We start from the raw sequence: 25,926 nt of genomic DNA, 5'->3' as shown, positions 1-25,926 counted from the left end.
GCTCTCCACGCACCAAAATCCGAACAACGTTCCTATTCAGACGCGTTGGAGGGGAGATTCATTTCACCCCCACACCATCTTTGTAACCTACCCTCGTGCTTGTTCTCATCCTTGCTTGCTGCTCTGGCCTACCTGTCGTTATTCTCGTAATGTTGGCAATGACTGCTATTCCCTTAAACTGTTCCCCTTCGTCCATGCTCCCGCTACATTTGACTGGCCCCACAGTGCTCTCCACGCACCAAAATCCGACCAACTTTCCTATTAAAACGTTGTGGTGGGGAGACTCCTCACCACCGCACCAACTTTGTAATCTACCCTCGTGCTTGTTTTCATGTTTGCTTGCTGCTCTGGCCTACCTGCCGTTTTTCTCGTAATATTGGCAATGACGGCTATTCATTTAAACTGTTTCCTTTGGTCCATGCTCCCGCTACATTTGACTGGCCCCACAGTGCTCTCCACGCACCAAAATCCGATCAACCTTCCTATTAAAACGTTGTGGTGGGGAGACTCACCTCACTCCCGCACCAACTTTGTAATCTACCCTCGTGCTTGTTTTCATCTTTGCTTGCTGCTCTGGCCTACCTGCCGTTATTCTCGTAATGTTGACAATGACTGCTATTCCCTTAAACTGTTCCATTTTGTCCACGCTCCCGCTACATTTGACTGGCCCTACAGTGCTCTGCACGCGCCAAAATCCGACCAACGTTCCTATTCAGACACGTTGGAGGGGAGACTCATCTCACCCCTGCACCAGCTTTGTAACCTACTCTCGTGCTTGTTTTCATTTTTGCTAGCTGCTCTGGCCTACCTGCTGTTATTCTCGTAATGTTGGCAATGACTGCTATTCCCTTAAACTGTTCCCATTCGTCCATGCTCCCGCTACATTTGACTGGCACCACAGTGCTCTCCACGCGCCAAAATACGACCAACGTTCCTATTCAGACGCGTTGGAGGGGAGATTCATCTAACCCCTGCACCAGTTTTGTAACCTACCCTCGTGCTTGTTTTCATCTTTGCTTACTGCTCTGGCCTACCTGCCGTTATTCTCGTGATGTTGGCAATGACTGCTATTCCCTTAAACTGTTTCCTTTGGTCCATTCTCCCGCTACATTTGACTGGCCCCACAGTGCTCTCCACGCACTAAAATCCGATCAACGTTCCTCATAAAACGTTGTGGTGGGGAGACTCACCTCACTCCCGCACTAACTTTGTAATCTACCCTCGTGCTTGTTTTCATCTTTGCTTGCTGCTCTGGCCTACCTGCCGTTATTCTCATAATATTGGCAATGACTGCTATTCCCTTAAACTGTTCCCTTTCGTCCATGCTCCCGCTACGTTTGACTGGCCCCACAGTGCTCTCCACGCGCCAAAATCCGACCAACGTTCCTATTCAGACGCGTTGGAGGGGAGACTCATCTCACCCTCGCACCAGCTTTGTAACCTTTGTAACCTACCCTCGTGCTTGTTTTTATCTTTGCTTGCTGCTCTGGCGTACCTGCCGTTATTCTCGTAATGTTGGCTTTTATGGCGGTGGTGCCGCGACAAACACTTCACTGTAGAAACGGCTTACGGAGTCACCGCCACACTTTTAATAGCGGACCGACCAGTCCTCTGGAACAGTGAACAGAAAGATGAAAACCTAAACACCCTGATTAAATAACAGTCGGTACTTATCTTTATTAACGAAGACACAGAAACACAGTAGTGAACTCCGTGTCTACAGAAATCTGTCTAGATCGAGTCGGAGCGGCGAGGTCAGCGTCGGCTGACGACAAACATCAACTCTGCTGCGATGAACACACAACGGTCTAGTAAGTACACAAACGGTGGCGAGCATACCACTGAGCGGCGAATACAGAACTGTCCTAGCGCTCGCGACTCCAGCGCTTAAGAAGCCAGAAGCCAGCGGTGGCGCGCGCAGACTTGCGGCGATTTCCTGTATCGCTGGCGCTGCTTGTGCGGACGGCGTCCGGACTTTGATGCTGCCAACCTTTTGGCAGCGGGCTCGGCTGGCACCACTGGCTAGGATATAACACTCCTCCCCCCCAAATCGCCGCACCGTCGTTGTATAATGACGTGGCGAGCGTCGACGGCGGGGGAGGGGTCTGGCCGCAGGCGTAGCAGAAGAGACCGGGGCGGAGACTGTTGTCGGTGGCAGTCCCCGGTCCGCACCCCAGCATTGGCTGCGCGGGGCCTCGGGAAACACCGACTGAAAACCGAGGTCAGGGTGCACGCCTGTGACCACGGGCGCAGCTTCTGGTACTGGACGCGACGGGGCGTCGGGACCCACGAAGAGAGGCAGCGTCTCCTGACGCTGCGTCGACGGCTGCTGCGTGGGCGCCGGACAAGGCGCTGCGGTGTCAGACTCCTTGGGGGTGCCCAAGGAAAGCGGCTGCAGGACAGGCTGCACAGCCACCGCTTGGGATGGCGGCCCGGCTGAGGGGTCGACGTCCATCTGCTCCGAAGGCGGTGGCGACTGAAGAGGGACCGCAGGCGCCGGAGCGACCACCTGGGGCGCTCCCGGATGAAGCTGCGCGGGAGGCATCAACGGGACGGGCTGTCGGCGTGGTAGCGGCGACGGCTGCTGCTGCTGCTGCCCTGGTGGCGGCAGCGAAGTCGGAAGGCGCGGCTGGAACCCGCCGCGGACCAAATCTGTGGACAAAGAACGAGCGGCAGAATCCGGGCGGCCAGCGCGGCGCAACTGGTTCTGATGCCTCCTGTGCACCCCAGTAGCACCTAGAACAGTATAAAACCCGCGACCCTGGACACTTATCACGGTGCCTCGTTCCCAACGACGGCGACCGTGATAAACTCTAAAAAAAACGGCGTCGTTGCGCTGAAAACGCGTGCGATGCTCAGAAGCGGCGGGTCGATCCAGGGGGGTGCAACAACCGTAGTAGGGTGCGATGACGACGGCCGTGGAGAAGCTCCGCAGGCGAAGGGCCGTCGCGTGGCGTGGTCCGGTACGACGACAGGAACGTGATGAGGGCCTGCTGACGAGAGTGCGTAGCACGAAGGCGGTCCATATGATCCTTGAATGTGCGTACAAAACGTTCCGCTGCACCATTCGATTGAGGGTGGAACGGCGGAGTCAGAACATGGCGAATGCCATTGGCAGAACAAAAACTTTCAAATTCAGCAGAGGTAAATTGTGGACCATTGTCAGACACTAAAACTTCTGGAAGACCCTCAATACAAAAAATTGAAGTCAACGCCTGTATAGTTTGTGCAGACGTTGTAGACTGCATGGGCACAACAAACGGAAAATTACTAAATGCATCGATCACGATGAGCCAACGAGAATTCCAATATGGACCAGCGAAATCAATATGTACTCGCTGCCAGGGACCGGCAGGGCGTGCCCACTCAAAATAGCGTTGACGCGGAGCAGCTTGGTGTTCGGCACACGTCGAACAATCTGTAGACATCTGCGTAATCTGCTTATCAATGCCGATCCATGTACAATGACGGCGGGCAAGCTGCTTGGTGCGGACCACTCCCCAATGACCTTGATGCAACAAGGCGAGGACCTTGGATTGGAGCACTTGGGGAACCACTACACGAAGCTGGTCATTCTCGGTGCGTAACAGCAAAACTCCTTGTGAAACAGACAACAGATGACGTTTCGGATAATAGCGACGAACCACAGGATCCGATATGTCCTTTGCCTTGGACGGCCAACCACGTTGAACAAAACGTAATAGTAAACTCAGATGAGGATCCGTAGCTGTCTCACGTGCCACCTGACGATAATCAATCGGAAAATCCCGGAGGGATTGATGCTCATCGGCGTCAATCTGATGGCAAGAGTCTTCAGAGGAATCGAAGACATCATCCGCAGCAATCGGCAATCTAGAAAGCGCGTCAGCGTTTGCATGCTGAGCTGTAGGGCGATACAGTATCTCATACTGGTATTGTGATAACAAAAGAGCCCAACGTTGAAGTCTCTGAGCTGTCCGCTGAGGAACTGGTTTAGACGGATGAAACAGGGACGTCAGAGGCTTGTGATCTGTTACTAAATAGAATGGTCTACCATAGAGGTAGTGATGGAATTTTGTGACACCGAACACAATAGCCAACGCTTCCTTGTCCAATTGGCTATAATTACTCTGAGCTTTGTTTAGCAATTTAGATGCGAACGCAATAGGACGTTCGGTGTTACCGACTCGGTGAGACAACACAGCACCGAGGCCGAAAGAAGAGGCATCACAAGCTAACACTCGAGTCTTGTTTGGGTCGTAATGGACCAGACAACGATCATTCAATAAAGCCTCTTTAAGCTGCTGAAAGGCTGATTGGCAATCAGCTGACCACACAAACGGAACATTCTTACGGCGGAGACGATGCAACGGTGCAGCAATCTGTGATGCATTAGGTATAAACCTAATATAATATGTCAATTTGCCAAGAACTGCTTGCAATTCATGCAGATTGCGAGGGGCGGGCAAATCACGAATAGCTGCTAAATGTGACTGGGAGGGATGAATGCCTTGAGCATTAATAACATGTCCCAGATACTCCATCTCCGTAAGGAAAAATGAACATTTATCGATGTTGCAACGTAGGCCTGCCTGAGACAACACTGTAAACAAACACTCCAAATTACGGAGATGTTCAGCAGGCGTCCGACCGGACACAACAATATCGTCTAAATAGTTGCAACACGATGGCTCATTAGCCAGAAGTTGTGACAAAAAACGCTGAAAAAACAGCTGGAGCTGACGCACAACCAAAAGGCAAACGCAGAAAACGGAACAACCCCAACGACGTGTTTATGACAAAATGCTGTTGTGATTGCTCGTCGAGGGGCAATTGCAAATATGCTTCACGGAGATCAATTTTGGAAAAGAAACGAGCTTCCCCTAACTTATCCATCAGCTCGTCCGGTCTAGGCAAAGGAAAAGAATCAATGACAGTCTGAGGATTTACTGTCGACTTAAAATCAGCACACAAACGTAACTTGCCAGACGGTTTCTTTATAATAACTAAGGGAGAAGCCCACTGGCTCGCTGAAACGGGTTGAATAACACCATTGTTTTGCCAACGACGAAGTTCATCTTCTACGGGTGCCCGGAGGGCGTGAGGCACTGGACGAGCACGAAAAAATCGAGGCTGAGCATTATCTTTTAACGTAATATGAGCGGCAAAGTTCGCAGCACAACCTAGTTCGTCTTTAAATATGTCACTGTATCGTTTCACAAATCGGTTATGCTGTCTTGAGGAACAACAACAGAATTAATTTGCAACACATTGTCTTGGATAGACAGGCCAAACAAGTCAAAACAGTCTAATCCGAAAATGTTTACACTGTCTGTAGCGCGGAGAACTGTGAATGAAACTGTTTTTGTATTGCCACGGAATGTGGCTGGCACGCTACATACACCTAACACAGGAATTTGTTCTCCACTATAAGTAGCCAAAGAATGTTTTGCCGCTGAAAGTTTAGGGCGGCCGATAGCCGCATACGTAGCACTATTTATTAGAGTCACAGACGCACCAGTGTCTAATTGAAAATTGAAGGTCTTATCCTGGATGCGTAGCTTCACAAATAGTTTATTATACTGTCTCTGGATCGGTGCAGTGGAGGCGGAAGAGACAAAATCAGCGCGGTTAGCGCGTGTTCGCTGCTTACGACAACTCGTGGGTTGGGCGGGTGGAACAACAACTCCCGCTTCACTCGCCGTCTGTACATTACTTTTTACAGCGTTTGAATTACGCTTGGGTCGCATAGCAGAGGGCTGGGTGGGTGGCTTATTGCGAACAAGTTTATTACCCACACGAACCGTGGAAGAGTCTTGAAACGCGACCTTCTGGCCGGGCTGGCTTTGAATAACATGAATATCCATGGGCTGGGCAGCACTAGAATTGTTCTTGCGTTTACGCAAACAAACAGTCTGGATGTGTCCTTTCCTTTGACAAAAGTGACAAACCGCGTTTCTTAACGGGCAACGTTCACGAGGATGAGCAAGAACACACTTAGGGCAAGACTTAACTCTTGCATTTTGCACACGAGGCTGACGAAGGTTTTTAACAGGACGCGGCCGGCTAGTGTTTACAGTCTGACTCTGCCGGTGGGGCAGCGGGCGTGACATAACTGGCTTAGCACAGGCAATTTGAGAAATACATGGCTGATCTAACTCACACTCAGCATAGTCAAAAGTATCTTGGGCTTCAATGATGTTCATCACAGTCTCTAATGACGGGTCAGGCAACTTTAAGACAGCAGCACGAATACGAGAATCTGCAATGTTTTGAGTAATAGCGTCTCGTAACATGACATCACTGTAGGAAGCTCCACACACACAATTAAATCGGCACTGACGGGACATCACTGTAGGAAGCTCCACACACACAATTAAATCGGCACTGACGGGTGAGGCCCCGTAAATCTGTTAACCACTGTTTATTAGATTGATGTGGCAGTTTCTTTAATCTGAAGAACTTGAATCTGGCTGCTGCCACATGAACTCGCGACTCGAAATACTCAGCAAGCTTGTTAACAACAACGTCATAGTCTAAAGCTTCTGGCTTGGATTCCGGGAACAACTTACAAAGTAGTCTATAGACTTCCACGCCTGCAGTGGAAATTAAATAAAGCTGCCGCTCAGTACCTGTGATTTTGTAGACTGTCATGTGCGCTTGCAACTGCGCGAAATATTCTCGCCATTCTTCTCTTGATGGATCAAAAGCACGAAAAGGTGGTGCTGCCTGTGCTTGTTCCTTTTGTGTTGGAGGATTAGCCGCTTGTGTGGGGATTGCTTCCACCAGACTTTGTATTTGCTGACTCTGTAACAAGATCAACAGTTGTAATTCGGCAGACATAGTGAACACAAACTAAACCAGCCCCCAAAATTTTATCTCTATAATTAGTAGAACAAGAAACAAGTTGAACCAGCCCTGCACACGAGTTCGGAAGTCCTCGTCGCCAGTTTTATGGCGGTGGTGCCGCGACAAACACTTCACTGTAAAAACGGCTTACGAAGTCACCGCCACACTTTTAATAGCGGGCCGACCAGTCCGCTGGAACAGTGAACAGAAAGATGAAAACCCAAACACTCTGATTAAATAACAGTCGGTACTTATCTTTATTAACGAAGACACAGAAACACAGTAGTGAACTCCGTGTCTACAGAAATCTGTCTAGATCGAGTCGGAGCGGCGAGGTCAGCGTCGGCTGACGACAAACATCAACTCTGCTGCAATGAACACACAACGGTCTAGTAAGTACACAAACGGTGGCGAGTATACCACTGAGCGGCGAATACAGAACTGTCCTAGCGCTCGCGACTCCAGCGCTTAAGAAGCCAGAAGCCAGCGGTGGCGCGCGCAGACTTGCGGCGATTTCCTGTATCGCTGGCGCTGCTTATGCGGACGGCGTCCGGACTTTGATGCTGCCAACCTTTTGGCAGCGGGCTCGGCTGGCACCACTGGCTAGGATATAACATTGGCAATGACTGCTATTCCCTTAAACTGTTTCCTTTGGTCCATGCTCCCGCTACATTTGACTGGCCCCACAGTGCTCTCCACGCGCCAAAATCAGACCAACGTTCCTATTCAGACGCGTTGGAGGGGAGACTCATCTCACCCCCGCACCAGCTTTGTAACCTACCCTCGTGCTTGTTTTCATCTTTGCTTGCTGCTCTGGCCTACCTGCCGTTATTCTCGTAATGTTGGCAATGACTGGTATTCCCTTAAACTGTTCCCTTTGGCCCATGCTGCCGATAATTTTGACTGGCCCCACAGTGCTCTCCACGCACCAAAATCCGATCAACGTTCCTATTCAAACGTTGTGGTGGGGAGACTCATCTCACCCCCGCACCAGCTTTGTAACCTACCCTCGTGCTTGTTTTCATCTTTGTTTGCTGCTCTGGCCTACCTGCCGTTATTCTCGTAATGTTGGCAATGACTGGTATTCCCTTAAACTGTTTCCTTTGGTCCATGCTCCCGCTACATTTGACTGGCCCCACAGTGCTCTCCACGCGCCAAAATCAGACCAACGTTCCTATTCAGACGCGTTGGAGGGGAGACTCATCTCACCCCCGCACCAGCTTTGTAACCTATCCTCGTGCTTGTTTTCATCTTGGCTTGCTTCTCTGGCCTACCTGCCGTTATTCTCTTAATGTTGGCAATGACTGTTATTCCCTTAAACTGTTCCCTTTGGTCTATGCTCTCGCTAATTTTGACTGGCACCACAGTGCTCTCCACGAACCATAATCCGACAAACGTTCCTATTCAGACGCGTTGGAGGGGAGACTCATCTCACCCCCGCACCAGCTTTGTAACCTACTCTCGTGCTTGTTTTCATCTTTGCTTGCTGCTCTGGCCTACCTGCCGTTATTCTCGTAATGTTAGCAATGACTGCTATTCCCTTAAACTGTTCCCTTTGGTCCATGCTCCCGCTACATTTGACTGGCAGCCAGTGCAACCCCAGGCACCAAAATCGGACCAACGTTCCTATTCAGACGCGTTGGAGGGGAGACTCATCTCGACCTCGCACCAGCTTTGTAACCTACTCTCGTGCTTGTTTTCATCTTTGCTTGCTGCTCTGGCCTACCTGACGTTATTCTCGTAATGTTAGCAATGACTGCTATTCCCTTAAACTGTTCCCTTTGGTCCATGCTCCCGCTACATTTGACTGGCACGCAGTGCTCTCCACGCACCAAAATCCGACCAACGTTCCTATTCAGACACGTTGGAGGGGAGACTCATCTCACCCCCGCACCAGCTTTGTAACCTACTCTCGTGCTTGTTTTCATCTTTGGTTCCTGCTCTGGCCTACCTGTCGTTATTCTCGTAATGTTAGCAATGACTGCTATTCCCTTAAACTGTTCCCTTTGGTCCATGCTCCCGCTACATTTGACTGGCACCACAGTGCTCTCCACGCGACAAAATCCGATCAACGTTCCTATTCAGACACGTTGGAGGGGAGACTCATCTCACCCCCGCACCAGCTTTGTAACCTACTCTCGTGCTTGTTTTCATCTTTGCTTGCTGCTCTGGCCTACCTGCCGTTATTCTCGTAATGTTGGCAATGACTGGTATTCCCTTAAACTGTTCCCATTGGTCCATGCTCCCGATAATTTTTACTGGCCCCACAGTGCTCTCCACGCACCAAAATCCGATCAACGTTCCTTTTCAAACGTTGTGGTGGGGAGGCTCATCTCACCCCTGCACCAGCTTTGTAACCTACCCTCGTGCTTATTTTCATCTTTGCTTGCAGCTCTGGCCTACCTGCCGTTATTCTCGTAATGATTGCAATGACTGCTATTCCCTTAAACTGTTTCGTTTGGTCCATTCTCCCGCTACATTTGACTGGCCCAACAGTGCTCTCCACGCGCCAAAATCCGACCAACGTTCCTATTCAGACGCGTTGGAGGGGAGACTCATCTCACCCCCGCACCAGCTTTGTAACCTACCCTCGTGCTTGTTTTCATCTTTGCTTGCTACTCTGGCCTACCTGCCGTTATTCTCGTAATGTTGGCAATGACTGGTATTCCCTTAAACTGTCCCCTTTGGTCCATGCTCCCGATAATTTTGACTGGCCCCACAGTGCTCTCCACGCACCAAATTCCGATTAACGTTCCTATTCAAACGTTGTGGTGGGGAGGCTCATCTCACCCCTGCACCAGCTTTGTAACCTACCCTCGTGCTTGTTTTCATCTTTGCTTGCTGCTCTGGCCTACCTGCCGTTATTCTCGTAATGTTGGCAATGACTGGTATTCCCTTAAACTGTTCCCTTTGGTCCCTGCTCCCACTACATTTGACTGGCACCACAGTGCTCTCCACGCGCCAAAATCCGACCAACGTTCCTATTCAGACGCGTTGGAGGGGAGACTCATCACACCCCCGCACCAGCTTTGTAACCTACCCTCGTGCTTGTTTTCATCTTGGCTTGCTCCTCTGGCCTACCTGCCGTTATTCTCGTAATGTTGGCAATGACTGTTATTCCCTTAAACTGTTCCCTTTGGTCTATGCTCTCGCTAATTTTGACTGGCACCACAGTGCTCTCCACGCGCCATAATCCGACCAACGTTCCTAATCAGACGCGTTGGAGGGGAGACTCATCTCGACCTCGCACCAGCTTTGTAACCTACTCTCGTGCTTGTTTTCATCTTTGCTTGCTGCTCTGGCCTACCTGCCGTTATTCTCGCAATGTTAGCAATGACTGCTATTCCCTTAAACTGTTCCCTTTGGTCCATGCTCCCGCTACATTTGACTGGCACCCAGTGCTCTCCACGCGCCATAATCCGACCAACGTTCCTAATCAGACGCGTTGGAGGGGAGACTCATCTCACCCCCGCACCAGCTTTGTAACCTACTCTCGTGCTTGTTTTCATCTTTGCTTCCTGCTCTGGCCTACCTGTTTTTATTCTCGTAATGTTAGTAATGACTGCTATTCCCTTAAACTGTTCCCTTTGGTCCATGCTCCCGCTACATTTGACTGGCAGCCAGTGCAACCCCAGGCACCAAAATCGGACCAACGTTCCTATTCAGACGCGTTGGAGGGGAGACTCATCTCGACCTCGCACCAGCTTTGTAACCTACTCTCGTGCTTGTTTTCATCTTTGGTTCCTGCTCTGGCCTACCTGCCGTTATCCTCGTAATGTTAGCAATGACTGCTATTCCCTTAAACTGTTCCCTTTGGTCCATGCTCCCGCTACATTTGACTGGCACCACAGTGCTCTCCACGCACCAAAATCGGACCAACGTTCCTATTCAGACACGTTGGAGGGGAGACTCATCTCACCCCCGCACCAGCTTTGTAACCTACTCTCGTGCTTGTTTTCATCTTTGCTTGCTGCTCTGGCCTACCTGCCGTTATTCTCGTAATGTTGGCAATGACTGGTATTCCCTTAAACTGTTCCCATTGGTCCATGCTCCCGATAATTTTTACTGGCCCCACAGTGCTCTCCACGCACCAAAATCCGATCAACGTTCCTTTTCAAACGTTGTGGTGGGGAGGCTCATCTCACCCCTGCACCAGCTTTGTAACCTACCCTCGTGCTTATTTTCATCTTTGCTTGCAGCTCTGGCCTACCTGCCGTTATTCTCGTAATGATTGCAATGACTGCTATTCCCTTAAACTGTTTCGTTTGGTCCATTCTCCCGCTACATTTGACTGGCCCAACAGTGCTCTCCACGCGCCAAAATCCGACCAACGTTCCTATTCAGACGCGTTGGAGGGGAGACTCATCTCACCCCCGCACCAGCTTTGTAACCTACCCTCGTGCTTGTTTTCATCTTTGCTTGCTACTCTGGCCTACCTGCCGTTATTCTCGTAATGTTGGCAATGACTGGTATTCCCTTAAACTGTCCCCTTTGGTCCATGCTCCCGATAATTTTGACTGGCCCCACAGTGCTCTCCACGCACCAAATTCCGATTAACGTTCCTATTCAAACGTTGTGGTGGGGAGGCTCATCTCACCCCTGCACCAGCTTTGTAACCTACCCTCGTGCTTGTTTTCATCTTTGCTTGCTGCTCTGGCCTACCTGCCGTTATTCTCGTAATGTTGGCAATGACTGGTATTCCCTTAAACTGTTCCCTTTGGTCCCTGCTCCCACTACATTTGACTGGCACCACAGTGCTCTCCACGCGCCAAAATCCGACCAACGTTCCTATTCAGACGCGTTGGAGGGGAGACTCATCACACCCCCGCACCAGCTTTGTAACCTACCCTCGTGCTTGTTTTCATCTTGGCTTGCTCCTCTGGCCTACCTGCCGTTATTCTCGTAATGTTGGCAATGACTGTTATTCCCTTAAACTGTTCCCTTTGGTCTATGCTCTCGCTAATTTTGACTGGCACCACAGTGCTCTCCACGCGCCATAATCCGACCAACGTTCCTAATCAGACGCGTTGGAGGGGAGACTCATCTCGACCTCGCACCAGCTTTGTAACCTACTCTCGTGCTTGTTTTCATCTTTGCTTGCTGCTCTGGCCTACCTGCCGTTATTCTCACAATGTTAGCAATGACTGCTATTCCCTTAAACTGTTCCCTTTGGTCCATGCTCCCGCTACATTTGACTGGCACCCAGTGCTCTCCACGCGCCATAATCCGACCAACGTTCCTAATCAGATGCGTTGGAGGGGAGACTCATCTCACCCCCGCACCAGCTTTGTAACCTACTCTCGTGCTTGTTTTCATCTTTGCTTCCTGCTCTGGCCTACCTGTTTTTATTCTCGTAATGTTAGTAATGACTGCTATTCCCTTAAACTGTTCCCTTTGGTCCATGCTCCCGCTACATTTGACTGGCACCACAGTGCTCTCCACGCGACAAAATCCGATCAACGTTCCTATTCAGACACGTTGGAGGGGAGACTCATCTCACCCCCGCACCAGCTTTGTAACCTACTCTCGTGCTTGTTTTCATCTTTGCTTGCTGCTCTGGCCTACCTGCCGTTATTCTCGTAATGTTGGCAATGACTGGTATTCCCTTAAACTGTTCCCTTTGGTCCATGCTGCCGATAATTTTGACTGGCCCCACAGTGCTCTCCACGCACCAAAATCCGATCAACGTTCCTATTCAAACGTTGTGGTGGGGAGGCTCATCTCACCACTGCACCAGCTTTGTAACCTACCCTCGTGCTTGTTTTCATCTTTGCTTGCTGCTCTGGCCTACCTGCCGTTATTCTCGTAATGATTGCAATGACTGCTATTCCCTTAAACTGTTTCGTTTGGTCCATTCTCCCGCTACATTTGACTGGCCCCACAGTGCTCTCCACGCGCCAAAATCCGACCAACGTTCCAATTCAGACGCGTTGGAGGAGAGACTCATCTCACCCCTGCACCAGCTTTGTAACCTACCCTCCTGCTTGTTTTCATCTTTGCTTGCTGCTCTGGCCTTCCTAGCGTTATTCTCGTAATGTTGGCAATGAGTGCTATTCCCTTAAACTGTTTCCTTTGGTCCATTCTCCCGCTACATTTGACTGGCCCCACAGTGCTCTACACGCGTCAAAATCCGACCTACGTTCCTATTCAGACGCTTCGGAGGGGAGACTCATCTCACCCCTGCACCAGCTTTGTAACCTACCCTCATCCTTGTTGACATCTTTGCTTGCTGCTCTGGCCTACCTGCCGTTATTCTCGTAATGTTGGCAATGACTGGTATTCCCTTAAACTGTTCCCTTTGGTCCATGCTCTCGCTAATTTTGACCATAATCCGATAAACGTTAGTATTCAAACGTTGTGGTGGGGAGACTCATCTCACCCCCGCACCAGCTTTGTAACCTACCCTCGTGCTTGTTTTCATCTTTGTTTGCTGCTCTGGCCTACCTGCCGTTATTCTCGTAATGTTGGCAATGACTGGTATTCCCTTAAACTGTTCCCTTTGGTCCATGCTCCCGCTACATTTGACTGGCACCACAGTGCTCTCCACGTGCCAAAATCCGAGCAACGATCCTATTCAGACGCGTTGGAGGGGAGACTCATCTCACCCCCGCACCAGCTTTCTAACCTATCCGCGTGCTTGTTTTCATCTTGGCTATCTTCTCTGGCCTACCTGCCGTTATTCTCTTAATGTTGGCAATGACTGTTATTCCCTTAAACTGTTCCTTTTGGTCTATGCTCTCGCTAATTTTGACTGGCACCACAGTGCTCTCCACGCACCATAATCCGACCAACGTTCCTATTCAGACGCGTTGGAGGGGAGACTCATCTCGACCTCGCACCAGCTTTGTAACCTACTCTCGTGCTTGTTTTCATCTTTGCTTGCTGCTCTGGCCTACCTGCCGTTATTCTCGTAATGTTAGCAATGACTGCTATTCCCTTAAACTGTTCCCTTTGGTCCATGCTCCCGCTACATTTGACTGGCAGCCAGTGCAACCCCAGGCACTAAAATCCGACCAACGTTCCTATTCAGACACGTTGGAGTGGAGACCCATCTCACCCCCGCACCAGCTTTGTAACCTACTCTCGTGCTTGTTTTCATCTTTGCTTGCTGCTCTGGCCTACCTGCCGTTATTCTCGTAATGTTGGCAATGACTGGTATTCCCTTAAACTGTTCCCTTTGGTCCATGCTCCCGATAATTTTTACTGGCCCCACAGTGCTCTCCACGCACCAAAATCCGATCAACGTTCCTTTTAAAACGTTGTGGTGGGGAGGCTCATCTCACCCCTGCACCAGCTTTGTAACCTACCCTCGTGCTTATTTTCATCTTTGCTTGCTGCTCTGGCCTACCTGCCGTTATTCTCGTAATGATTGCAATGACTGCTATTCCCTTAAACTGTTTCGTTTGGTCCATTCTCCCGCTACATTTGACTGGCCCAACAGTACTCTCCACGCGCCAAAATCCGACCAACGTTCCTATTCAGACGTGTTGGAGGGGAGACTCATCTCACCCCCGCACCAGCTTTGTAACCTACCCTCGTGCTTGTTTTCATCTTTGCTTGCTACTCTGGCCTACCTGCCGTTATTCTCGTAAAGTTGGCAATGACTGGTATTCCCTTAAACTGTCCCCTTTGGTCCATGCTCCCGATAATTTTGACTGGCCCCACAGTGCTCTCCACGCACCAAATTCCGATCAACGTTCCTATTCAAACGTTGTGGTGGGGAGGCTCATGTCACCCCTGCACCAGCTTTGTAACCTACCCTGGTGCTTGTTTTCATCTTTGCTTGCTGCTCTGGCCTACCTGCCGTTATTCTCGTAATGTTGGCAATGACTGGTATTCCCTTAAACTGTTCCCTTTGGTCCATGCTCCCGCTACATTTGACTGGCACCACAGTGCTCTCCACGCGCCAAAATCCGACCAACGATCCTATTCAGACGCGTTGGAGGGGAGACTCATCACACCACCGCACCAGCTTTGTAACCTACCCTCGTGCTTGTTTTCATCTTGGCTTGCTCCTCTGGCCTACCTGCCGTTATTCTCGTAATGTTGGCAATGACTCTTATTCCCTTAAACTGTTCCCTTTAATCTATGCTCTCGCTAATTTTGACTGGCACCACAGTGCTCTCCACACGCCATAATCCGACTAACGTTCCTAATCAGACGCTTTGGAGGGGAGACTCATCTCGACCTCGCACCAGCTTTGTAACCTACTCTCGTGCTTGTTTTCATCTTTGCTTGCTGCTCTGGCCTACCTGCCGTTATTCTCGTAATGTTAGCAATGACTGCTATTCCCTTAAACTGTTCCCTTTGGTCCATGTTCCCGCTACATTTGACTGGCACCCAGTGCTCTCCACGCACCAAAATCCGACCAACGTTTTTATTCAGACACGTTGGAGGGGAGACTCATCTCACCCCCGCACCAGCTTTGTAACCTACTCTCGTGCTTGTTTTCATCTAGCTTCCTGCTCTGGCCTACCTGTCGTTATTCTCGTAATGTTAGCAATGACTGCTATTCCCTTAAACTGTTCCCTTTGGTCCATGCTCCCGCTACATTTGACTGGCACCACAGTGCTCTCCACGCGACAAAATCCGATCAACGTTCCTATTCAGACACGTTGGAGTGGAGACTCATCTCACCCCCGCACCAGCTTTGTAACCTACTCTCGTGCTTGTTTTCATCTTTGCTTGCTGCTCTGGCCTACCTGCCGTTATTCTCGTAATGTTAGCAATGACTGCTATTCCCTTAAACTGTTCCCTTTGGTCCATGCTCCCGATAATTTTGACTAGAACCACAGTGCTCTCCACGCACCAAAATCCGATCAACGTTCCTTTTTAAACATTGTGGTGGGGAGGCTCATCTCACCCCTGCACCAGCTTTGTAACCTACCCTCGTGCTTATTTTCATCTTTGCTTGCTGCGCTGGCCTACCTGCCGTTATTCTCGTAATGATTGCAATGACTGCTATTCCCTTAAACTATTTCGTTTGGTCCATTCTCCCGCTACATTTGACTGGCCCCACAGTGCTCCCCACGCGCCAAAATCCGACCAACGTTCCTATTCAGACGCGTTGGAGGGGAAACTCATCTCACCACCGGCCCAGCTTTGTAACCTACCCTCGTGCTTGTTTTCATCTTTGCTTGCTACTCTGGCCTACCTGCCGTTATTCTCGTAATGTTGGCAATGACTGGTATTCCCTTAAACTGTCCCCTTTGGTCCATGCTCCCGATAATTTTGACTAGCCCCACAGTGCTCTCCACGCACCAAATTCCGATCAACGTTCCTATTCAAACGTTGTGGTGGGCAGGCTCATCTCACCCCTGCACCAGCTTTGTAACCTACCCTCGTGCTTGTTTTCATCTTTGCTTGCTGTTCTGGCCTACCTGCCGTTATTCTCGTAATGTTGGCAATGACTGGTATTCCCTTAAACTGTTCCCATTGGTCCATGCTCCCAATAATTTTGACTGGCCCCACAGTGCTCTCCACGCACCAAAATCCGATCAACGTTCCTATTCAAACATTGTGGTGGGGAGGGTCATCTCACCCCTGCACCAGCTTTGTAACCTACCCTCGTGCTTGTTTTCATCTTTGCTTGCTGCTCTGGCCTACCTGCCGTTATTCTCGTAATGTTGGCAATGACTGCTATTCCCTTAAACTGTTCCCTTTGGTCCATGCTCCCGATAATTTTTACTGGCCCCACAGTGCTCTCTACGCACCAAAATCCGATCAACGTTCCTATTCAAACGTTCTGGTGGGGAGGCTCATCTCACCCCTGCACCAGCTTTGTAACCTACCCTCGTGCTTGTTTTCATCTTTGCTTGCTGCTCTGGCCTACCTGCCGTTATTCTCGTAATGTTGGCAATGAGTGCTATTCCCTTAAACTGTTTCCTTTGGTCCATTATCCCGCTACATTTGACTGGCCCCACAGTGCTCTCCACGCGTCAAAATCCGACCTACGTTCGTATTCAGACGCTTTCGAGGGGAGACTCATCTAACCCCTGCACCAGCTTTGTAACCTACCCTCGTCCTTGTTTTCATCTTTGCTTGCTGCTCTGGCCTACCTCTCGTTATTATCGTAATGTTGGCAATGAGTTCTATTCCCTTAAACTGTTCCCTTTGGTCCATGCTCCCGCTACATTTGACTGGGCCCACAGTGCTCTCCACGCGCCAAAATCCGACCTACGTTCCTATTCAGCCGCTTTGGAGAGGAGACTCATCCCACCCCCGCACCAGCTTTGTAACCTACCCTCGTGCTTGTTCACATCTTTGTTTGCTGCTCTGGCCTACCTGCCGTTATTCTCGTAATGTTGGCAATGACTGGTATTCCCTTAAACTGTTCCCTTTGGTCCATGCTCCCGCTACATTTGACTGGCACCACAGTGCTCTCCACGCGCCAAAATCCGACCAACGATCCTACTCAGACGCGTTGGAGGGCAGACTCATCACACCCCCGCACCAGCTTTGTAACCTACCCTCGTGCTTGTTTTCATCTTGGCTTGCTTCTCTGGCCTACCTGCCGTTATTCTCGTAATTTTGGCAATGACTGTTATTCCCTTAAACTGTTCCCTTTGGTCTATGCTCTCGCTAATTTTGACTGGCACCACAGTGCACTCCACGCGCCATAATCCGACCAACGTTCCTATTCAGACGCGTTGGAGGGGAGACTCATCTCGACCTCGCACCAGCTTTGTAACCTACTCTCGTGCTTGTTTTCATCTTTGCTTGCTGCTCTGGCCTACCTGCCGTTATTCTCGTAATTTTAGCAATGACTGCTATTCCCTTAAACTGTTCCCTTTGGTCCATGCTCCCGCTACATTTGACTGGCACCCACTGCTCTCCACGTACCAAAATCCGACCAACGTTCCTATTCAGACACGTTGGAGGGGAGACTCATCTCACCCCCGCACCAGCTTTGTAACCTACTCTCGTGCTTGTTTTCATCTTTGCTTCCTGCTCTGGCCTACCTGTCGTTATTCTCGTAATGATAGCAATGACTGCTATTCCCTTAAACTGTTCCCTTTGGTCCATGCTCCCGCTACATTTGACTGGCACCACAGTGCTCTCCACGCGACAAAATCCGACCAACGTTCCTATTCAGACACGTTGGAGGGGAGACTAATCTCACCCCCGCACCAGCTTTGTAACCTACTCTCGTGCTTGTTTTCATCTTTGCTTGCTGCTCTGGCCTACCTGCCGTTATTCTCGTAATGTTGGCAATGACTGGTATTCCCTTAAACTGTTCCCTTTGGTCCATGCTCCCGATAATTTTGACTGGCCCCACAGTGCTCTCCACGCACCAAAATCCGATCAACGTTCCTTTTCAAACATTGTGGTGGGGTGGCTCATCTCACCCCTGCACCAGCTTTGTAACCTACCCTCGTGCTTATTTTCATCTTTGCTTGCTGCTCTGGCCTACCTGCCGTTATTCTCGTAATGATTGCAATGACTGCTATTCCCTTAAACTGTTTCGTTTGGTCCATTCTCCCGCTACATTTGACTGGCCCCACAGTGCTCTCCACGCGCCAAAATCCGACCAACGTTCCTATTCAGACGCGTTGGAGGGGAGACTCATCTCACCCCCGACCCAGCTTTGTAACCTACCCTCGTGCTTGTTTTCATCTTTGCTTGCTACTCTGGCCTACCTGCCGTTATTCTCGTAATGTTGGCAATGACTGGTATTCCCTTAAACTGTCCCCTTTGGTACATGCTCCCGATAATTTTGACTGGCCCCACAGTGCTCTCCACGCACCAAATTCCGATCAACGTTCCTATTCAAACGTTGTGGTGGGGAGGCTCATCTCACCCCTGCACCAGCTTTGTAAACTACCCTCGTGCTTGTTTTCATCTTTGCTTGCTGCTCTGGCCTACCTGCCGTTATTCTCGTAATGTTGGCAATGACTGGTATTCCCTTAAACTGTTCCCTTTGGTCCATGCTCCCGATAATTTTGACTGGCCCCACAGTGCTCTCCACGCACCAAAATCCGATCAACGTTCCTATTCAAACGTTGTGGTGGGGAGGCTCATCTCAACCCTGCACCAGCTTTGTAACCTACCCTCGTGCTTGTTGTCATCTTTGCTTGCTGCTCTGGCCTACCTGCCGTTATTCTCGTAATGATTGCAATGACTGCTATTCCCTTAAACTGTTTCGTTTGGTCCATTCTCCCGCTACATTTGACTGGCCCCACAGTGCTCTCCACGCGCCAAAACCCGACCAACGTTCCTATTCAGACGCGTTGGAGGGGAGACTCATCTCACCCCTGCACCAGCTTTGTAACATACCCTCGTGCTTGTTTTCATTATTTGCTTGCTGTTCTGGCCTACCTGCCGTTATTCTCGTAATGATTGCAATGACTGCTATTCCCTTAAACTTTTTCGTTTGGTCCATTCTCCCGCGACATTTGACTGGCCCCACAGTGCCCTCCACGCGCCAAAATCCGACCAACGTTCCTATTCAGACGCGTTGGAGGGGTGACTCATCTCACCCAGGCATCAGCTTTGTAACCTACCCTCGTGCTTGTTTTCATCTTTGCTTGCTGATCTGGCCTACCTGCCGTTATTCTCGTAATGTTGGCAATGAGTGCTATTCCCTTAAACTGTTTCCTTTGGTCCATTCTCCCGCTACATTTGACTGGCCCCACAGTGCTCTCCACGCGCCAAAACCCGACCAACGTTCCTATTCAGACGCGTTGGAGGGGTGACTCATCTCACCCAGGCATCAGCTTCGTAACCTACCCTCGTGTTTGTTTTCATCTTTGCTTGCTGCTCTGGCCTACCTGCCGCTATTCTCGTAATGTTGGCAATGACTGCTATTCCCTTAAACTGTTCCCTTTGGTCCATGCTCCAGCTACATTTGACTGGCCCCATAGTGCTCTCCACGCGCCAAAACCCGACCTACGTTCCTATTCAGCCGCTTTGGAGGGGAGACTCATCTCACATCTGCACCAGCTTTGTAACCTACCCTCGTGCTTGTTTTCATCTTTGCTTGCTGCTCTGGCCTACCTGCCGTTATTCTCGTAATGTTGGCAATGAGTGCTATTCCCTTAAACTGTTTCCTTTGGTCCATTCTCCCGCTACATTTGACTGGCCCCACAGTGCTCTCCACGCGCCAAAACCCGACCTACGTTCCTATTCAGCCGCTTTGGAGGGGAGACTCATCTCACCCCCGCACCAGCTTTGTAACCTACCCTCGTGCTTGTTTTCATCTTTGCTTGCTGCTCTGGCCTACCTGCCGTTATTCTCGTAATGTTGGCAATGACTACTATTCCCTTAAAATGTTCCCTTTGGTACATGGTCTCGCTAATTTTGACCATAATCCGATAAACGTTACTATTCAAACGTTGTGGTGGGGAGACTCATCTCACCCCCGCACCAGCTTTGTAACCTACCATCGTGCTTGTTTTCATCTTTGTTTGCTGCTCTGGCCTACCTGCCGTTATTCACGTAATGTTGGCAATGACTGGTATTCCATTAAACTGTTCCCTTTGGTCCATGCTCCCGCTACATTTGACTGGCACCACAGTGCTCTCCACGCGCCAAAATCCGACCAACGAACCTATTCAGATGCGTTGGAGGGGAGACTCAACACACCCCCGCACCAGCTTTGTAACCTACCCTCTTGCTTGTTTTCATCTTGGCTTGCTTCTCTGGCCTACCTGCCGTTATTCTCGTAATGTGGCAATGACTGTTATTCCCTTAAACTATTCCCTTTGGTCTATGCTCTCGCTAATTTTGACTGGCACCACAGTGCTCTCCACGCGCCATAATCTGACCAACGTTCCTATTCAGACGCGTTGGAGGGGAGACTCATCTCACCCCCGCACCAGCATTATAATCTACCCTCGTGCTTGTTTTCATCTTTGCTTGCTGCTCTGGCCTACCTGCCGTTATTCTCGTAATGTTGGCAATGACTGCTATTCCGTTGAACTGTTCCCTTTGGTCCATGCTCCCGCTACATATGACTAGCACCACAGTGCTCTCCACGCGCCAAAATCCGACCAACGTTCCTATTCAGGCGCGTTGGAGGGGAGACTCATCTCACCCCCGCACCAGCTTTGTAACCTACTCTCGTGCTTGTTTTCATCTTTGCTTGCTGCTCTGGCCTACCTGCCGTTATTCTCGTAATGTTGGCAATGACTGCTATTCCCTTAAAATGTTCCCTTCGGTACATGGTCTCGCTAATTTTGACCATAATCCGATAAACGTTACTATTAAAACGTTGTGGTGGGGAGACTCATCTCACCCCCGCACCAGCTTTGTAACATACCCTCGTGCTTGTTTTCATCTTTGTTTGCTGCTCTGGCCTACCTGCCGTTATTCTCGTAATGTTGGCAATGACTGGTATTCCCTTAAACTGTTCCCTTTGGTCCATGCTCCCGATAATTTTTACTGGCCCCACAGTGCTCTCCACGCACCAAAATCCGATCAACGTTCCTTTTCAAACGTTGTGGTGGGGAGGCTCATCTCACCCCTGCACCAGCTTTGTAACCTACCCTCGTGCTTATTTTCATCTTTGCTTGCTGCTCTGGCCTACCTGTCGTTATTCTCGTAATGTTAGCAATGACAGCTATTCCCTTAAACTGTTCCCTTTGGTCCATGCTCCCGATAATTTTGACTGGCCCCACAGTGTTCTCCACGCACCAAAATCCGATCAACGTTCCTATTCAAACGTTGTGGTGGGGAGGCTCATCTCACCCCTGCACCAGCTTTGTAACCTACCCTCGTGCTTGTTTTCATCTTTGTTTGCTGCTCTGGCGTACCTGCCGTTATTCTCGTAATGATTGCAATGACTGGTATTCCCTTAAACTGTTTCGTTTGGTCCATTCTCCCGCGACATTTCACTGGCCCCACAGTGCTCTCCACGCGCAAAAATCCGACCAACGTTCCTATTCAGACGCGTTGGAGGGGAGACTCATCTCACCCCTGCACCAGCTTTGTAACCTACCCTCGTGCTTGTTTTCATCTTTGCTTGCTGCTCTGGCATACCTGCCGTTCATCTCGTAATGATGGCAATGTGTGCTATTCCCTTAAACTGTTTCCTTTGGTCCATTCTCCTGCTACATTTGACTGGCCCCACAGTGCTCTCCACGCGCCAAAATCCGACCAACGTTCCTATTCAGACGCGTTGGAGTGGAGACTCATCTCACCCCTGCACCAGCTTTGTAACCTACACTCGTGCTTGTTTTCGTCTTTGCTTGCTGCTCTGGCCTACCTGCCGTTATTCTCGTAATGTTGGCAATGAGTGCTATTCCCTTAAACTGTTTCCTTTGGTCCATTCTCCCGCTACATTTGACTGGCCCCCACAGTGCTCTCCACGCATCAAAATCCGACCTACGTTCCTATTCAGACGCTTTGGAGGGGAGACTCATCTCACCCCCGCACCAGCTTTGTAACCTACCCTCGTGCTTGTTTTCATCTTTTCTTGCTGCTCTGGCCTACCTTCCGTTATTCTCGTAATGTTGGCAATGACTGGTATTCCCTTAAACTGTTCCCTTTGGTCCATGCTCACGCTAATTTTGAACATAATCCGATAAACGTTACTATTCATACGTTGTGGTGGGGAGACTCATCTCACCCCCACACCAGCTTTGTAACCTACCCTCGTGCTTGTTTACATCTTTGTTTGCTGCTCTGGCCTACCTGCCGTTATTCTCGTAATGTTGGCTGTGACTGGTATTCCCTTAAACTGTTCCCTTTGGTCCATGCTCCCGCTACATTTGACTGGCACCACAGTGCTCTCCACGCGCCAAAATCCGACCAACGTTCCTATTCAGACACGTTGGAGGGGAGACTCATCTCACCCGCGCACCAGCTTTGTAACCTACTCTCGTGCTTGTTTTCATCTTTGCTTGCTGCTCTGGCCTACCTGTCGTTATTCTCGTAATGTTAGCAATGACTGCTATTCCCTTAAACTGTTCCCTTTGGTCCATGCTCCCGCTACATTTGACTGGCACCACAGTGCTCTCCACGCGCCAAAATCCGACCAACGTTCCTATTCAGACACGTTGGAGGGGAGACTCATCTCACCCGCGCACCAGCTTTGTAACCTACTCTCGTGCTTGTTTTCATCTTTGCTTGCTGCTCTGGCCTACCTGTCGTTATTCTCGTAATGTTAGCAATGACTGCTATTCCCTTAAACTGTTCCCTTTGGTCCATGCTCCCGCTACATTTGACTGGCACCACAGTGCTCTCCACGCACCAAAATCCGACCAACGTTCCTATTCAGACGCGTTGGAGGGGAGACTTATCTCACCCCCGCACCAGCTTTGTAACCTACTCTCGTGCTTGTTTTCATCTTTGCTTGCTGCTCTGGCCTACCTGCCGTTATTCTCGTAATGTTAGCAATGACTGCTATTCCCTTAAACTGTTCCCTTTGGTCCATGCTCCCGCTACAGTTGACTGGCACCACAGTGCTCTCCACGCACCAAAATCCGACCAACGTTCCTATTCAGACGCGTTGGAGGGGAGACTCATCTCACCCCCGCACCAGCTTTGTAACCTACTCTCGTGCTTGTTTTCATCTTTGCTTGCTGCTCTGGCCTACCTGCCGTTATTCTCGTAATGTTAGCAATGACTGCAATTCCCTTAAACTGTTCCCTTTGGTCCATGCTCCCGCTACATTTGACTGGCACCACAGTGCTCTCCACGCACCAAAATCCGATCAACGTGCCTATTCAGACACGTTGGAGGGGAGATTCATCTCACCCCCGCACCAGCTTTGTAACCTACTCTCGTGCTTGTTTTCAACTTTGCTTGCTGCTCTGGCCTACCTGCCGTTATTCTCGTAATGTTAGCAATGACTGCCATTCCCTTAAACTGTTCCCTTTGGTCCATGCTCCCGCTACATTTGACTGGCACCACAGTGCTCTCCACGCGACAAAATCCGACCAACGTTCCTATTCAGACACGTTGGAGGGGAGACTCATCTCACCCCCGCACCAGCTTTATAACCTACTCTCGTGCTTGTTTTCATCTTTGCTTGCTGCTCTGGCCTACCTGTCGTTATTCTCGTAATGTTAGCAATGACTGCTATTCCCTTAAACTGTTCCCTTTGGTCCATGCTCCCGCTACATTTCACTGGCCCCACAGTGCTCTCCACGCGCAAAAATCCGACCAACGTTCCTATTCAGACGCGTTAGAGGGGAGACTCATCTCACCCCTGCACCAGCTTTGTAACCTACCCTCGTGCTTGTTTTCATCTTTGCTTGCTGCTCTGGCATACCTGCCGTTATTCTCGTAATGATGGCAATGAGTGCTATTCCCTTAAACTGTTTCCTTTGGTCCATTCTCCTGCTACATTTGACTGGCCCCACAGTGCTCTCCACGCGCAAAAATCCGACCAACGTTCCTATTCAGACGCGTTAGAGGGGAGACTCATCTCACCCCTGCACCAGCTTTGTAACCTACCCTCGTGCTTGTTTTCATCTTTTCTTGCTGCTCTGGCCTACCTTCCGTTATTCTCGTAATGTTGGCAATGACTGGTATTCCCTTAAACTGTTCCCTTTGGTCCATGCTCTCGCTAATTTTGAACATAATCCGATAAACGTTACTATTCAAACGTTGTGGTGGGGAGACTCATCTCACCCCCACACCAGCTTTGTAACCTACCCTCGTGCTTGTTTTCATCTTTGTTTGCTGCTCTGGCCTACCTGCCGTTATTCTCGTAATGTTGGCAATGACTGGTATTCCCTTAAACTGTTCCCTTTGGTCCATGCTCCCGCTACATTTGACTGGCACCACAGTGCTCTCCACGCGCGAAAATCCGACCAACGTTCCTATTCAGACACGTTGGAGCGGAGACTCATCTCACCCCCGCACCAGCTTTGTAACCTACTCTCGTGCTTGTTGTCACCTTTGCTTGCTGCTCTGGCCTACCTGTCGTTATTCTCGTAATGTTAGCAATGACTGCTATTCCCTTAAACTGTTCCGTTTGGTCCATGCTCCCGCTACATTTGACTAGCACCACAGTGCTCTCCACGCGACAAAATCCGACCAACGTTCCTACTCAGACGCGTTGGAGGGGAGACTCATCTCGACACCGCACCAGCTTTGTAACCTACTCTCGTGCTTGTTTTCATCTTTGCTTGCTGCTCTGGCCTACCTGCCGTTATCCTCGTAATGTTAGCAATGACTGCAATTCCCTTAAACTGTTCCCTTTGGTCCATGCTCCCGCTACATTTGACTGGCACCACAGTGCTCTCCACGCACCAAAATCCGATCAACGTTCCTATTCAGACACGTTGGAGGGGAGACTCATCTCACCCCCGCACCAGCTTTGTAACCTACTGTCGTGCTTGTTTCAACTTTGCTTGCTGCTCTGGCCTACCTGCCGTTATTCTCGTAATGTTAGCAATGACTGCTATTCCCTTAAACTGTTCCCTTTGGTCCATGTTCCCGCTACATTTGACTAGCACTACAGTGCTCTCCACGCGTCAAAATCCGACCAACGTTCCTATTCAGTCGCGTTGCAGGGCAGACTCATCTCACCCACGCACCAGCTTTGTAAACTACTCTCGTGCTTGTTTTCATCTTTGCTTGCTGCTCTGGCCTACCTGTCGTTATTCTCGTAATGTTAGCAATTACAGCTATTCCCTTAAACTGTTCCCTTTGGTCAATGCTCCCGCAACATTTGACTGGCACCACAGGGATCTCCACGCACCAAAATCCGATCAACGTTCCTATTCAGACACGTAGGAGGGGAGACTCTTCTCACCCCCGCACCAGCTTTGTAACCTATAGACGTGCTTGTTTTCATCTTTGCTTGCTGCTCTGGCATACCTGTCGTTATTATCGTAATGTTAGCAATGACTGCTATTCCCTTAAACTGTTCCGTTTGGTCCATGCTCCCGCTACATTTGACTAGCACCACAGTGCTCTCCACGCGCCAAAATCGGACCAACGTTCTTATTCAGTCGCGTTGGAGGGGAGACTCATCTCACCCCCGCACCAGCTTTGTAACCTACCCTCGTGCTTGTTTTCATCTTTGCTTGCTGCTCTGGCCTACCTGCCGTTATTCTCGTAATGTTAGCAATGACTGCTATTCCCTTAAACTGTTCCCTTTGGTCCATGCTCCCGCTACACTTGACTGGCACCACAGTGCTCTCC

Source organism: Schistocerca cancellata, chromosome 7, assembly GCF_023864275.1.
Source record: "Schistocerca cancellata isolate TAMUIC-IGC-003103 chromosome 7, iqSchCanc2.1, whole genome shotgun sequence".
Lineage (NCBI taxonomy): Eukaryota > Metazoa > Arthropoda > Insecta > Orthoptera > Acrididae > Schistocerca > Schistocerca cancellata.
Note: the sequence above shows the minus strand (reverse complement) of the source record.